Consider the following 14,823-nt stretch of genomic DNA (forward strand, 5'->3'; position numbering starts at 1 on the left):
TTTGCAAGAGGCTTTCTCCCAGCTTGGCAAAACCTCGGCCAAGTGTCCCTGTGCTGTGCTGAGAAGAGTAAAAAACCCCCTCAAATTTAACCCTACTGCCCACCGCATGAGGGATCCCTGCACACCTTAGGAGAGGCCATCAATACTCCTTTGTGCCTCATGAGAGATCCCTGCACGCCTCTGCAGGGACCCCAAAATATCCCTTTGTGCCTCGTAAGGTCCAGGCCCAGATGATCCCCCGGAAGGAAATTTGCCCTCAGCCCAGGGACGCTCAGCATGGGCTCCCCCTTCCCCTCGGGGCCCTGCGCTGGGCACAGCAGCCCCTGCCTGGCTCCTGCCTGCCCACACCGTGGCCTTCCACGGCTGCTCCTGGGCATGGAGCTCAGTCAGTGCTGGTGCCGGGGGGGCTTTGCTGGTGCTACCACATGGACATAGCTGTGAAAACTCTATTTCTTTATTTAAACATAAAATAGGGGCCAAGCCCTGCCCTGCCAGACAAGGGCTGCCCACCTTCAGTCCTGGCCGGGGAACAGGACCAGGGGACTCCGGGGCAGAGGGTCTCGTTGAGGAGGGATGGATTTGGGGATGCCTTCATTATGGTGGTGCAGCCACGGCAGGGCAGATAGGGGCAGAAGTGAAGAGCTGGGTTATATTGTCAAGTTGTCGTTGTCTCTATTTTTAGGATAATTTTCTGAAGATGCACAGGAGCACCTGTGAAGAGAGGAGGTGGCTGAGGCCCCAGCTGCCAGTGGCACACAGGGAGCCTCCTGCACAGCAGGGCCCAGAGCTGGCAAGGCTCCCCAGCACGGCTGGAGCTGCTGGCACAGCTGGGCCCAGCTGGACAGCTGCCCCTCAAGGCCCCGGCCAGCAGGGCACGGCTCTGGGCAGGGTCCCTGGCCAGGAGCGGGCCCCAGAGCGCCTCTGCCTTTCAAGGGCAACCTCGGCCCTACTCTTTCTCCTCCCCACCTCCCTCTGCCTCTGCCCCGTGCCCCTGGGGCTGCTCTTGGCCAGGCAGCCTCAGTGGGAGCCAGCTCTGGCTGCTGCCCCAGAGGGCCCCAAGGACAAGGCCCAGCAATTGAGAGGCCAATGGAAGCTCCGCAGAGCTATTTGTAGAATCATGGACTGGCCACAGCTCCACTGGAGACTCTCTGGGCATGTTCCCTGACTATGAGCAGCATTTAAAGGAAGCTGTTTGAGGCAGAGAATCGCAAAACACTCACGATTTTCTCTTCCAGCAATACCAGATTGCTGCACAGCACATCATCAGGCACAGTGCCGCACCAGCCACAATGGCCATCAACTTAATCAAACAAGGTGTTCCCCAGCAGAAAACTCTTCTCATGCTTTTCCAGATGATGTCAGAATGTGTTGAGGTGCTGGCTGCATCTGTGGGAGCAATGGGGAGCGTGAGCCCGTGCTGTGCTGCACTGCTGAGCTGGCAGCACGGTGGATACAGGCAGGATGTTCTCTGTTTCCCCCAGAGCTGGGGCCTGCAGGCACCTTGCTGCCCTTTGGCACAGGCCTGCTCAGTACCCGAACCCCTGAGCCTGCACACCGTAATTCCTCTGTGCTGTGCCATTCTGCTCCAGGCAACACTTGTTGAAGACATGGATAAGGAGAAGGAAAATGGCCAGCATTTTGGAGCTGCTCCAGGGCCCTCCCTCCTGCACAGAGCGGCCCCTCCAGATGTGCGCAGAGACTGGGAAATTGCAGGGGATCTTAGGGTGTGCATGGCCTGTGATGCATGGATGCCTTCCCACTGTGCCTGCCATGGCGTGTCCAGATGTGCAGCCAATGCCCCCGGCTGCTGAGTCCCAGGGGAAGCATGAGGGAAATGCACCCACCACGCTGGCTGTCCACACCACTCAGGATTTTTTCCAGATGTTTGGATTCCTCCAGGGATGTACTAGCTCCTATAGGTTTCTTCTTCCTTCTTGGAGGACCTTAAGAGAAATATTTCTGTTTCCCAGGAATGGATCCCACAAAACGAGGGCTCAGCCTGTGGGGTCAGCAGGCACACGCTACTCACCCCTGCCATGGGAGCTGGGCCTGCGTGCAACATCCACCAAAGTCCTCCCTGCAGACACACCTGTAACACAACAGCCACAGAAGCTTCTGCCATCTCTGCTGATCTGCACGGGCACCGCTGAGCCGCAGGAGCGGTGAGGGGATCGCGCAGGGTGAGGGCACACACGTGCATGGTTCTGTGCTGGCACCTGCAGCAATGCCCCCCTGGCCCAGCTTTGGGCTCTGAGCTGGCAGCTCTCCCAGGAGAAAGGCCTTGACCTACCCTCAGCATCTCCCAGAGGCTCAGTAATGGGTATGCGTAGGGAATCCAGATCGTTTCCATTCACAGGATAGTCTTCGTCCACAGGATCATCTTTGTCAACAGGCTCATCTTCATCATCAGGATCATCATCAGGGTCATCTGCAAAGAAAGGCAGGACAGAACAGTTCCTTTGACCCTGCTGAAGGTTCTCCTTCAGGCCTGAGTGGCAGTGAGGGCACCTGGGTTCTTGGTGCCCTCCAAGGCACTCCCTCAGCTCTGCCTCCCACTCAGGAGCAGGGGCAGGGGCAGGGGGACCTCGTGCCTGCAGTGGCCCCACACTGGGATGGAAGGAGCCCCTTGCAGGGCAGTCAGGGCAGAAAGGATTCCCTGGAGCTGCCAGCAGCTGTAAAGCCAGCCCCGGGCAGGGCCAGGGCTTGGCAGTGGCAGCAGGAGCAGCTCAGGCTCCCTGGGGCTGGCAAAGGAGCTGCCAAAGGCTCAGCCCCGGGGCACAGCCCTGGGCCCGGCCCCTTCCCTCTCTGCTCTTCTCCCTGGCTGCACAGAGCACATGGAAGGACACACTGGCATTGCCCACGGGAGGAAGATGGACAGCTAAATGCTCCTTCCTCCCACGGGCAGCAATCCTGTGAGATCATTGTTGGGTACAAGAGTACAAATTTGGAGGCCAGGATTTCCAGAATCCATCAAACTTTGGAGGATCTTAAGGGAAATCACAAAGGAATATTACTCTGGACAATGATTACACTTGGATTGTGATTGCTCTGTTAGCAAAGGGTTGCTGATAACCTACCACCACCAAGCTCCAAGATCCTTAAACTGTGCTTTAACAAATGACGGAAGTCACGTTCCCAGTCTAGAAAGGAGCACAGATGGGAACTGTTCCATGCTGTGCTGGGATCCCCTTGTATAGGGAACCGAGCACTGCAAGGGGGTCAGGTAATGCTGTGTGCCCGCACTGCCAAGCAGCAGAGAGGGCAGCTGAAGCCTCAGCAGGGCTCAGGCCCAGAGGCACAGCAATTACCTCCGGGGCCTTTGCCTGGCATCGCCTCCCTTCCTGCAGCAGAGGCTGCCATGGAGCCACTGCTTCCTCTGGGAAATGCTGCCTTCAGCACAGGCTCTCCTTCCATCTCTGCAGAAAAGAGAAGGGAATGCTCCATCAGGTGAGGCTGTTCACCAATGGGAATGTGGCATCTTCAGGAGGCAATGCTTGTCTCAGTAATGGACAAGATTCAGGAGAAAGACCAGGTTATTGGGGCCGCTCCAGGGCCCTCCCTCCTCCAAGGAGCTGCCCCTCCAGATGTGCTCAGAGACTGGGAAATTGCAGGGGATGTCAGGGTGGGCATGGCCCATGGTGCAGTTTGGGCAGCCAGTCAGCTGATGCCAAATGCCTTCCTGCAGGGGCTGGGCAGAAGATGCAGCCAGGCCAGGCTGGGAAACAGCCCTGCAGGGCATGAAAGCAGCAGCAGCAGCGGGGCAGCGAGGCTGCCATGGATCCCTTCCCACTGTGCCGGGCACGAAGTGTCCAGATGTGCAGCCAAAGCCCCCGGCTGCTGAGTCCCAGGGGAAGCATGAGGGAAATGCACCCACCACGCTGCCTGTCCACATCACTCAGGACCCTATTCATGTGTTTGGATGCCTCCAGGGACTTCCTGTCTCCTCTAGGTTTGTTCCTCCTTCTCGGAGGACCTTAAGAGAAGTATTTGCATTTCAGGTGAATGGATCCCACAGAACAAGGGCTCAGCCTGTGGGGTCAGCAGGCACACACTACTCACCCCTGCCATGGGAGTGGGGCTTGTGTGCAGCAACCAGGAAAGGAGCCTGAAAAGTCTTTGCTGCAGACACACCTGTAACTCAACAGCCACAGGAGCTCCTGTCACCTGGTGCCTACCAGGCTGTCCATGATTATTCTTTTAGGAACATTGACAACATACCTTCAGGAGGCTTAAGAGGTTGGAAGTCTTCATGGAGCCAAGCTGCTGGAGAAGCCTTCCTAGCATGCTCATCTAGAGGGGAGCACAGATCTGATCAGACCCATTTCCATGGTGTGCTGGGATCTCCCTCTGCCTGAGGGAACTGGGCACTGCAAGGGGGTCGGGTAAGGCCGTGGGAGCCAGATATCAATGGACAAGGCCAAAGCTGCACAGGGGCCTGGGGAGCTCTGGACTGGCTCTGGTCACTCTCCTCCCTCTTTGCAGGCCCTGTGCAACATCTCTGGAGTGGTGGCTGGAGGAGCCCAGAGCCCGTGGGGGCTCTCTCCCTCCCACAGAGGAAATCCACACTAAATCCTTGGGGGAAACTGCAGCAGGCAGTGCCACAAGTGTCCCTCCCAACCTCCGTCCCTCCTTCTGCTGGGACAGCTTCCGCAGCCCAAGGGCACATATCCAGGCCCTCTCAGGACACACTGGAGCCTTGCTCTCCCCCTCTGTCCTTTCCCCACCATGCGCACTCCGTGCAGTCACTCCCAGGTTTCAGGAAGTGTTTCCCACGCAGGGACCCCAGCAGGACTGCTCAGTACCCGAGTGCCCTGAGCCTGCTCGGGATAATTCCCCTGGGCTGTGCCAGTCTTGTCGGGGCTGTGCCTGCACTGCCAAGCAGCAGAGAGGGCAGCTCAAGCCTCAGCAGGGCTCAGGCCCAGAGGCACAGGAATTACCTCCTGGGCCTGTGCCTGGCATCGCCTCCCTTCCTGCAGCAGAGGCTGGCACAGAACCACTGCTTCCTCCGGGAAACTCAATCTTCACCACAGGCTTTGCTTCCATCTCTGTAGAAAGGAAAAGGGACAGATGAATCAGGTGGGGCTGTTCCCCAATGGGAAGGCGGCATCTTCAGGAGGCAATGCTTGTCAAACACATTAATAAGGTTCAGGAAGTCATCCAAGCTTTGGAGCGGGACCAGGGCCCTCCCTCCTCCAAATCACCACCCCTCTGGAAATGCCCTGTGACCGGGAAGTTGCAAGGGATCTCAGGGTGGGCATGGCCCATGGTGCAGGTTGGGCAGCCAGTCAGCAGATGCCAAATGCCTTCCTGCAGAGGCTGGGCAGAAGATGCAACCAGGCCAGGCTGGGAAACAGCCCTGCAGGGCGTGAAAGCAGCAGCAGCAGCGGGGCAGCGAGGCTGCCATGGATCCCTTCCCACTGTGCCGGGCACGACGTGTCCAGATGTGCAGCCAAAGCCCGCGGCTGCTGAGTCCCAGGGGAAGCATGAGGGAAATGCACCCACCACGCTGCCTGTCCACATCACTCAGGACCCTATTCATGTGTTTGGATGCCTCCAGGGACTTCCTGTCTCCTATAGGTTTGTTCCTCCCTCTTGGAGGACCTTAAGAGAAGTATTTGCATTTTCCCCGGGAAGGATCCCACAGAACCAGGGCTCAGCCTATGGGGTCAGCAGGCACACACTACTCACCCCTGCCATGGGAGCGGGGCTTGTGTGCAGCAACCAAGAAAGGAGCCTGAAAAGTCTTTGCTGCAGACACACCTGTAACTCAACAGCCACAGGAGCTCCTGTCACCTGGTGCCTACCAGGCTGTCCATGATTATTCTTTTAGGAACATTGACAACATACCTTCAGGAGGCTTAAGAGGCTGGAAGTCTTCATGGAGCCAAGCTGCTGGAGAAGCCTTCCTAGCATGCTCGTCTAGAGGGGAGCACAGATCAGATCAGAACCCATTTCTATGGTGTGCTGGGATCCCCCTCTGCTTTAGGGAACTGGGCACTGCACGGGGGTCGGGTAAGGTCTTGGCTGCCAGATGTCAGCGGACAAGGCCAAAGCTGCACAGGGGCCTGGGGAGCTCTGGACTGGCTCTGGTCACTCTCCACCCTCTTTGCAGGCCCTGTGCAACATCCCTGGAAGGGTGGCTGGAGATGCCCAGGCCCTGTGGGGGCTCTGTCCCTCCCACAGAGGAAACCCTCCCTAAAGCCCTGGGCAAAACCATCCCCAGCGCTTCCCGGGGAGCAGGGAGCGCTGTCCCGGGAAAGGGCAGCCAGGCTGCCGGCTCACCTGCTCGCCGCGCTTGCAGCGGAGCAGCCTGGGCAGCCCTGGCAGGCAGGGCCACGGCCAGGAGTAGTAGGAGGAAGAGGCGCAGAGCAAGGGCCATGGTGCCTTGCCCTCTGCCAGTCCCACAGCTCTTGCTGCCACCGCTGTCCCGACACCGCTGTCCCAATGTCAGCACCGCTGCTGCCACCGCCGCTGCTGCCGCAACAGTTGTGCTCCAGGACTGACTGCTGGCTCCTTTTGCTGCTGTGCAACCACGGGGCTCTGGCACCTCTGGCACCTCTGTGACATCAGGGCCTGCTGTGTCCTCAGCCTGCTGTGACCCCAGAGCCTGCTGTGACCTCATGGCCGGGGCAGGTTTTTGTGGGAATGGATCTCAAGAGGTGCCCTTCCAGCAAGGAGAGTGTGTCCCTGCTGGTAGCTATGTGCAATCTAGCTCTTTTTCACAAGAACCGAGCTATACAATATTGGACACGTGAGACATTTCATGGTTCTACATGCCAAAGCAATGTCACGTCCAAAATTCATCTCACGTTGGCCATTCCCACTATTGCAGGCAGCCCCAGCCCTGCCCCGCTCCCACCGAGTCCGTGCTGTGCGCTGTGCTGGCCTTTGACCCCTATTTCAAAAGTGAAGGGCTTGATGCCATAGCTTACAAAAGTAATGCAACACAGGCCATCAGGGGATCTGCAAACTTTAGGGGACACCCAAACCCTCTGTACATCTTATGGCTATACCCTCAGCCACCCTAAAATCCCCCTGTGTGCCTCACAGGAGACCCCAGAACCCTGCTCAATTTACAGGTGTCCCTCGGCCCCTGCACACCTTTCCACATACAATAAATTCCCTGCACAATTTTTGGGTGCCCCCAGCCCCTTGCACAGCACAGAGATGATCCAAAGCTGCTGTGTGCCTTTAGAGGGAGCCAAACATAACACTCAGGGAGCAGCAACAGGGCTGAGCCACCTTCTGTGTGTGCTCACCATGTGTCCCTGGGGGAACAGATGAGGCTTGGGGGCAAATGGCCTCTCTGCTCATAAGAGATCTGGGAGTGCCACAGGTTCAGTCTCTGTCGGGCTCTGAGCTCACCCCTCAGGCTATGAAGGACTTCCTTCAGAGTCCAGCCTCATTCCATTGATCTCAAGGCATGCACTTTCTAGGTGGTTTCCCTCTTTTCCTGGGCATGCCCCTGGAGGAAGAACAGGCCCAGATGATGCCACGGAAGGAAATGTGCCCTCAGCCCAGGGACGCTCAGCATGGGCTCCCCCATCCCCTCGGGGCCCTGCCGCTGGGCACAGCAGCCCCTGCCTGGCTCCTGCCTGCCCACACCGTGGGCATCCACGGCTGCTCCTGGGCATGGACCTCAGCCACTGCTGGTGCCGGGTGGGCTTTGCTGCTGCTACCACCAGGACACTGGGTCACAGCTCCATCTCTTTATTGCAGCAGAAGAGCTGATTTGGGAAGTGCTGTGTTGCCCCATTTCTTCAGCCCCACTAGCTGCCCACACCCACAGTGGCACTGGGCCGCCCCCAGAAAACTGTCGAATCTGGGCTGTGGCTGCAGGGCACAGCTGCTCTACAGCACAGGTGGACTGCCTTGGGGGTAGGACTGCCCTGAGGGTAGGGACAAGGAACAGGGTGAGGTCGGCTCTATGTTTTCCAAAGGTGATTATTCTACAGACGATCAGGGCCAGAACAACACTGCATTAAAGGCATACACCAACTTACAAACTTGGCAGGGTCCCAGGGCAGGATCCAATCTTTAGCCAATTGGGAGAAACTGAGGGTGGAACACCAGGCGGGGAATACAAGGTTTAAACCAATTGGGGATTACAGGGGAGGGGAAGAACTTAAACAAACCAATGGGGTTCCGAAGGATACAAAATTGATAGGGAAGTCTCTAGAGCAAGGGGCAGGCTTGGAGAGGGACTGACATGCAATGGGAGGAGGAACAGTGAACAAAAGGGCAGGTCTTTGGAGAGATGGACGAGTGGGGCAAAACCAACAACACAGTGGGAAAGGACCAACCCATTAGTAATAAAATATGCTATAACAATACAAAATAAGGGGAGGGGTTTATAAAACTGTCTGTTAGGACTGAATTACAATCAAAGACATGAACTGCAGTGGGGAAGCTCTGATTCAAGGTTCAGTTGAGCACTTCCAAATTATTTCCTGGCAGAAACAGATGGCCCAACTTGCCCTTATCACATGGAAATAAAGGGTTCCCCAACAGCAACCCCTTCCGAGGCCATCCTGGGCATCGGGAACAGGTCTTGTGGTGCCGGCTGCATCTGTGGGAGTGATGGGGAGCGTGAGCCCGTGCAGTGCTGCACTGCTGAGCTGGCAGCACGGTGGATACGGGCAGGACGTTCTCTGTTTCCCCCAGAGCTGGGGCCTGCAGGCACCTTGCCGGCCCTTGGCACAGGCTGTGCCAGCCAACAAAGCCCAGCAGGCCAGGAGGAGAGCCCGGGGGCAGCGCAGCTGCTTGGGCAGTGGCTGCTGCCAGGGACACGGGCCAAAGCCATCCCTGAGCAGCCACTGCCACCCCTGGCCCTCCCTGCCCCATGACAGCTCCCCCAGCCCCAGGGGACAGACTGTCAAAAAGTCCACAGCCAGCAAAGAGATTGTCCCAGGAATTGTGTGCTGCTTTTCCTCCCTCCAGTTGTAAATCCCTCAGACTGCTGTAAATGCCCACACGTGGTCTGATCAGCCCCTATGCTTTTCCACTCTGCTCTCAGAAATTTTGCAACAAATCCACCAATAAATTCGAGGTTACATCTGTGAATTGCACACTACAGTTTCCTTCATTTTTCCCAGTACCTGGAAGTTTCTATATTTAGTAATGCCCTTGAGGATCTCTGATTCTTTTCAGTATTTGGGTTTTTTTGTATTGAGACAGACGATACAGCCTAATTCATTTTAGTTTTTGCAGGTCTGGGTTTTTCCTCAGCATGATGGTTTACTTATTATCTACATGTAAACTTGTTTTTATTTATGGTTTTTTTTGGTTCCCCAAGGAATTATTTTGACAATCTGTCATTCACTTCATAGTTAATGTTCCGTAGAAGAACAATTTGGACTCTCTTTCTATAGAAATATAAAGATCTCAGAAAGCTGTATTTTTAATTTTGAGGACACTCTTTCTTCCCACTCCCACCTATAACAGTGATCCCTTTTGAAACATCTCTGAGGACATGTGGAGTTATTTGGGAAATGCTTGGCTTAACCTGGGTAATGGGTTACTATTTTCAGTGCTATAAACCTACATTGCTTCAAGGTTCACACCACGGTCCTGATTTGTGGCTCAATGCATGGATACCTGCCTGAATTAAAAGAATGTTTGTGAGGCAGCTGAAGAGCTTAGACCTCAGTGATTAAAATTCCTGGGAGGAGGAGGTGGAGGAAGAAAGGATAAAATCCTGTTTCAAAAGCTGTTTTCTCACTTCTAGTATGCCAGAAGTATGGTAGATTACACCTATCTTCAAATGTCATTTACTTACAGAACAACTCTCTACAGTGCCAGACTCCAGGAGAAATGACTCAACACTTTGCCTCCCAATGCATCAGCTTTAATTCTAGTGAGAGGTAGGCCTTAATTACAGTCTGATTAGAGCAAATCAACAAAGCAGTCTTGCCGTTGTGTGAGTGGCAAGAGGAATTTGCTTGTGAACAGATGAATATGTCCCACTCAGTAATGAACAAAATTTGCCCTGACTTGGAAGAAAGTAGACAAGGAGCAATGCAGTATTTGGGGTTTATCCAGGGATAAATGGGGCAAGAAGCTGTAACAACTTACCTGTTTTACAGAACACAAGTACTGATATGGCCAATAATGCACCCACAAGAAAAGATCTTCAGGACATTCCTTTATTTCTCTAACCAGGAATGGGCAGCAAAATGCTGGCATTTATCAGAACTGGAAGCCGTGTTCCTCTCCTGTTTCTCCTTGAGCACACTGTGTGTTATTTGCAGACTTCACTGTCCAGCCCATCAATCCTCTCGTGGCCAATTGCTAAATGGCACAAGTACCAAAATACAGGTGCCAGCATAATCAGCCCAGCACTAATGCAGCACTGCTTTGATGGTGCACAGGAGCACAGAATGGCTTGGCTTGGAAGGGACATTTAAAGGCCATCTAGTCCCAATGGCCTGGAGTGAGCAGGGACACCTTGAACTAGGTCAGGTTGCTCAGAGCAGGAGCTTGAATGTCTGCAGAGATGGATGTCCACCTCTCTGGGCAACCTGTGCCAGGTTTTCATAACAAACAGTGTAAAAAATGTGTTTCTTTCATCTAGTCTGAATTGACCATCTTTTAGATTAAAACCATTCCCCCTAGGTCTGGTCATGAAAGGCTCTGTTAAAATTCTGTCCCATCTGTTTACAAGCCCCCATAAGGCCCTGAAAGGCAGCAATCAGGTGTCCCTGGAGTCTTCTCTCTTCCAGGCTGAACACTGCCAGCTCTCCCAGCCTGTCTCCAAAGCAGAAGGGCTCCAGCCCTCAGAGCATTTTGTCCCTCCTCTGGATTTGATCCAACAGGTCCATGTCCTTCCTGTCTTGGGGACCCAGAGCAGTATGCAGTACTCTGTCGTGGGAGAGACCGAGACACTACAAAGCAACACACTCCATTTCCAGAAGACTTCAAACCCTGTTTTTATTCTAGCCTGCATGCTTTTTCTGCATTTTTACAAAGCTCTTAAGTTTATACTTTACTCATTGGTCACGAGAGACAAACAAAATACTCATTGAAATAGGGAGTTGTAGGTTTCTCTTATTTATCCATGTTTCTTTCTTGGTTTCTATGTCAACAACCTTAGTAGAAAGTTCTTTCAGGGGTTAGCACGGATCCTCTTATCAAACTTCTCAATGGCTCACAGAAATCACTGTAAAACCTCTTCCACAGTACTCCAGGTGGGGTCTCACCAGAGCAGAGAGGTGGAATCACCTCCTTCAACCTGCTGGGCACTCTCCCTTGGATGCACATGGCTGCCTCATGTCCAGCCTCTCTTCTAGCAGCAACCCCAAGTCCTTGGTGGAGCTGCTCTGCATCCCTTCATGCCCCAGCCTGTGAGATCAGCTGAGCTGGGACTGTGTCACAGCCCTTGGGCAGAGCAGCTGGGCAGGATGAGCTCCCTCCCGAAGAAGGCAGATCCAGCTCCCGAAACAACTGCACCCTGGCCATGAGCTCACAGCAGGCTCTGAGGTGCCAGAGGTGCCAGAGCCCCATGGTTGCACAGCAGCACAAGGAGCCAGCAGTCAGTCCCTGAGCACAACTGTTGCGGCAGCAGCGGCGGTGGCAGCAGCGGTGCTGACCTTGGGACAGCGGTGTCGGGACAGCGGTGGCAGCAAGAGCTGCGGGACTGGCAGAGGACAAGGCACCATGGCCCTTGCTCTGCGCCTCCTACTCCTGCTGCTCCTGGCCGTGGCCCTTCCTGCCAGGGCTGCCCAGGCTGCTCCGCTGCAAGCGCGACGAGCAGGTGAGCCGGCAGCCTGGCTGCCCTTTCCCGGGACAGCGCTCCCTGCTCCCCGGGAAGTGCTGGGGATGGTTTTGCTCAGGGCTTTAGGGAGGGTTTCCTCTGTGGGAGGGAGACCCCAGAGGTCTGGGGCTTCCTCAGTTTCCACTCCAAGGATGTTTCACAGAGCTCGGAAATAGTGTGGAGAGTGACCGGGGCAAGGCCATAGCTCCCCATCCCCCGGTACTGCTTTGGTCATGGCCATTGACATCTGGCTCCCATGGCCTTATCCGACCCATCCTCATGAAGAGGAACTACCTTTCTCTAATGTCCTCGAAGAGACAAGACCCAAGACACAGAAGACAAAAAATCCCTGGAGGCAGCCAAACATCTGGACCAGATGATGAGTGCACAGGTGAGACGCCATGGTCAGTGGATTTCCCTCCCTTGCAGTGCCCAGATCCCTAAGGCAGAAGGAGATTCCAGTACACCATGGAAACACTTCTGATCTGTGCTCCCTTCTAGGTGAGGGTGCTGGGATGGCTTCTCCAGCAGTGGGGATGGAAGATGATTTGGAGCCCTTGGGAATTTCTGCAGGTTAGTTCACCAGTTTCCCTCAGAGAATAATTATTGTAAGCCTGGAAGAACAAGGTGACAGAAGCTTCTCTGGCTGTTGAGTTACAGGTGTGTCTGCAGGGAGGACTTTTCAAGCCCCAGGGCTGGATGCTGCACACAATCCCAGCTCCCATGGCAGGGGTGAGTAGTGTGTCCCTGCTGACACCGCAGGCTGAGTCCTATTTTTGTGGGATCCATCCACATGAACTGGAAGTACTTTTAAGGTCCTCCAACAGTCAGTACCAAAGAGGAGACAGCAAGTTCCTGGAGTCAGGAAAACATCTGGGCCAGATGCTGAGTGACCTGGAGAGATGCTGTGGTGGGTGCATTTCCCTCATGCTTCCCCTGGGACTCAGCAGCCAGGGCCTTTGGCTGCACATCTGGACACGCCGTGGCCGGCACAGCGGGAAGGGATCCATGGCAGCCTCGCTGCCCCGCTGCTGCTTTCACGCCCTGCAGGGCTGTTTCCCAGCCTGGCCTGGCTGCAGCTTCTGCCCAGCCTCTGCAGGAAGGCATTTGGCATCTGCTGACAGGGAGCCCAAACTGCACCATGGGCCATGCCCACCCTGAGATCCCTTGCAATTTCCCAGTCTCCAGGCAGATCACAAGAGGTGGTGCTTTGGAGAAAGGAGGGGCCTGTCCAATCCCAAAAGCTCATCTGATTTCGTGATCCTTGTCCATGACTTTCACCAGTGTTAGCTTCTGAAGATGACACCTCCCCAATGGGGAACTGTCCCATCTGATCCATCTGTCCCTTTTCTTTCTCCAGCGATGACCCAAAATCTGGCACAGAAGGTGGCTGTTCCAGGAAGAAGCAGCGGCTCAGTGGCAGCCTCTTCTGCAGGAGAACAGGCAGTTCCAGGCACTGGCACAGCAGGTGATAGCTCCAGTGTCTCTTGAGAGGGCCTGAGCCTGTCCCCTGGGGCTGGGGGAGCTGTCACGGGGCAGGGAGGGCCAGGGCTGGCAGTGGCTGCTCAGGGATGCCTTTGGCCAGTGTCCCTGGCAGCAGCCACTGCCCAAGCAGCTGCGCTGCCCCCGGGCTCTCCTCCCGGCCTGCTGGGCTTTGTTGGCTGGCACAGCCTGTGCCAAGGGCCGGCAAGGTGCCTGCAGGCCCCAGCTCTGGGGGAAACAGAGAACGTCCTGCCTGTATCCACCGTGCTGCCAGCTCAGCAGTGCAGCACAGCACGGGCTCACGCTCCCCATTGCTCCCACAGACGTTATCAATGAAACAGGAATATATGCCCCGGATCCAGTGCGCTTCCCAAGAATTGTCTGCCCCCAGGATGTGCGCAGGGCCTGCATGATAGGCACGGTGTTGACAGTGTTCACTGTGCCACTTGTGCTGATAGGCTGCTATCTTGGCATTCGTAAGCTGTACGAGCTCAGACGGTCAGTTGTTGATTTTTCTCCACAGTTTTCTTATAACTCTACTTCTGGCATTGGTAGCATGACTGGGAGTCATGCTACTGTGGAGTTGTGGCCAGTCCATTGTTGTCCAAAGAACTCTGCTGAGGGTTCTGCTGCTGCCCAGTGCTTCCATTGGCCTCTTAATTGCTGGGCCTTGTTCTGTGGGTGCGCTGGGGCTGCAGCCAGTGCTGGCTCCCACTGAGGCTGCCTGGCCAAGAGCAGCCCCAGGGGCACAGGGCAGAGGCAGAGCAAGTTCTCAACAGCATTTGGGCAGCACAGCTCAGGACAGGAAAGGACAGTGCTTATTTAGTACCTCATGTAAAGTTTTACAGTAAGAGTGGTGTTGCAGGTCAAGCAAATTTGCTCCAGATCAGTGTTAAAACAAATCCAACGTGATGAAGGTTTGGCTTTGGCCTTGAGACTTTGCTCTTTGTGTCAGCCCTGCTCTGGATTGATTCCCAGTCAATCTTGGAGCTGGTTTTGGGCGAAGGCTCATCCCAGCCCTGAGCCTTGGCAGTTCTCTGGCCTCAAAGGGAGAGCTGAGGCTGCATTGCACATGACTGGTGTTCAAGGCTCCATTATCAAAGAGTGTTGAGATGTTTAAATTACTGTATTCTTACTACATGGCTTTTGTTATGAAATTCCTTCATTAGTTTTTAAAACTTAATTGTAATAAAACTTCTTTCCCAGTGCTTTTTCCAGTTATTTGATATAGTCAGTGATGGCCAAGGTATCCCATGGCTGAATTAGAAGACTGTAAGTATTATAAAATGAAATAATGTTGACACTCTTAGGTCTTTCACAGACTCCTGAAACTTATGTTGGTTTGATGTGACCAACAGAAGAGTTTGGCTCTGCTTTTAATTGAAACAAGCAGCAGAGCTGGAACCTGTTGAAGAGAGTCTCTTCACAGCTAAAGCAAACTGCCAGGGTTCTTTTATTCCAGCTCTAAGCAGGAAGATAAAAATCTCTCAGCAGTTAATACTCCTGACCAGTAACTGATATAAACTAGGCATTTGGGCTGTTTGCTGCCTCACCCCTGAGTTCCTCAGAGCTGCAGCTCCCTGTTCTCT

General features: G+C 54.6%; 1 long non-coding RNA gene across 1 annotated transcript; it reads right to left on the minus strand.

Moving 5' to 3' along the window:
- Positions 1-432: 432 nt before the first annotated feature.
- Positions 433-1,770, minus strand: LOC135307112 (uncharacterized). Its single transcript, XR_010367843.1, has 2 exons — positions 1,221-1,770; positions 433-711 (listed from the first exon to the last, which is right to left on the minus strand). It is a non-coding gene; the product is annotated as an uncharacterized LOC135307112 (long non-coding RNA).
- Positions 1,771-14,823: the final 13,053 nt, after the last annotated feature.

The sequence above is a fragment of the Passer domesticus genome, chromosome 9 (assembly GCF_036417665.1).
Source record: "Passer domesticus isolate bPasDom1 chromosome 9, bPasDom1.hap1, whole genome shotgun sequence".
NCBI lineage: Eukaryota > Metazoa > Chordata > Aves > Passeriformes > Passeridae > Passer > Passer domesticus.